Source organism: Myotis davidii, unplaced genomic scaffold (genome assembly GCF_000327345.1).
Source record: "Myotis davidii unplaced genomic scaffold, ASM32734v1 scaffold609, whole genome shotgun sequence".
NCBI classification, from domain to species: domain Eukaryota; kingdom Metazoa; phylum Chordata; class Mammalia; order Chiroptera; family Vespertilionidae; genus Myotis; species Myotis davidii.
Genome location: NW_006300164.1, coordinates 1,439,080 through 1,440,566, shown reverse-complemented (window position 1 = coordinate 1,440,566; position 1,487 = coordinate 1,439,080).

Sequence of the window (1,487 nt, the reverse complement as noted above, 5' to 3'; positions counted from 1 at the left end):
GAGGGAGGGTGGGGGTCTGGCCCCCCTCGCTGGCCTCAGTCCAGTCCCCAGCCCTGCCATCTCTGCCCGGCGCGGGGCTCCCAGGCCACAGCCGCTCTGGTCCATCCTGTGCTTGATAGGGATGAAGAGGGGTCTGGGGCCTAGCAGCCCCCACACGCACTGTGGTCAGGCCCGCCCCCTCAGTCTCTCGGGGCCTTGACACCGTCCTGCTGCCCGTGGTCCCCTCCGCCCGCGGTCTCAGGTGCCCAGGTCCGCGGACCCCGTCGCCCTGTGTGTCCTGGTTTAGCCTTTGCTTCGGTCCCCCTGCCACCAGGTCCTTGTCCTCGGTTGATGCCGTTTCATTCCCCGGACGGCTGTTCCCAGGGCGCGGGGAGTGCGTGCGGGTCAGGACCTGCGTGCCGTCCGTGGAGAACAACGGGGACACATCTCTCTAAGGCGGCAGCGCGGTCCAGGCCCCCGGGGCAGCGGGCACCTGCGCTGGCCTGTGCTCCGCCTTTAGAGGCTGCGATGCAGACAATGGCGTTGCTGTGTGGAGAGGTGTGTGCGGTGGAGGGGAAGGCGGAGGGAGCGTGCTCTATGGCGGGGGCTGCGGGGGGGGACCTGGCGCATGGCTGAGTCTGTCTCCGGGCTTGGCTACACGGGGGTGAGGGAGACCCTTCTCAGCTCCGGTCCCCGACACAGTCCAGCAGGATCAGGAAGCGAGCTGGCATTTGGGCAGGCGAAGCCACAGCCGGCGGGGCCAGAGGGCTCAATGGGCCTTTGTCCCCAGAGGGCAGCGGGGACGCCTGGATGTGGGGTTCAGCGTGACCGAAGGCCACGTCAGCGGTGCCCCCTCGCGGCGCCTGCCAGGACCCAGCCCCTCGGCAGGCGTTTTACCGTTAAGTTTGTTGCTAAGTGTCTGCAGCTTCTGACATGCATTTGCCCGTTTCCGCCTTCACCGGCTACTGCCGAGCAAGAAGAGCTCGCGGCTTCTGTGTCTGAGCCTCAGGTCCGGCCACCTGCCGGCTCTGCTTTCATCTGTGGGTTATTGTCTCGAATCTGCAAACCTACCCGAGAGCTTTCTAGACGTACAAACATACCGACAACTGTTGGCGACTGAATCGTTCATGTTTTTTCTTTTGTTAGTATAATAGCTGATTTCTTTTAATTAAAAAAAAAATTGGTTTCAGCCCTAGTTGGTCTGGCTCAGTGGATGGAGCATCGGCCTGTGGACTGAAGGGTCCTGGGTTGGATTCCGGTCAAAGGCACATGCCCAGGTTGGGGGCTCGATCCCCATTGTGGGGTGTGCAGGAGGCAGCTGATCAATGATTCTCTCTCATCATCCTATATAATAAAAGGCTAATATGCAAATCGACCAAAGGGTGAAACGACCAGTCGCTATGATGCGTACTGACCACTAGGGGGCAGGTTCTCAATGCAGGAGCTCCCCCCTGGTGGTCAGTGCACTTCCACAGGGGGTGCGCTACTCAACCAGAAGCCAGGCTCCT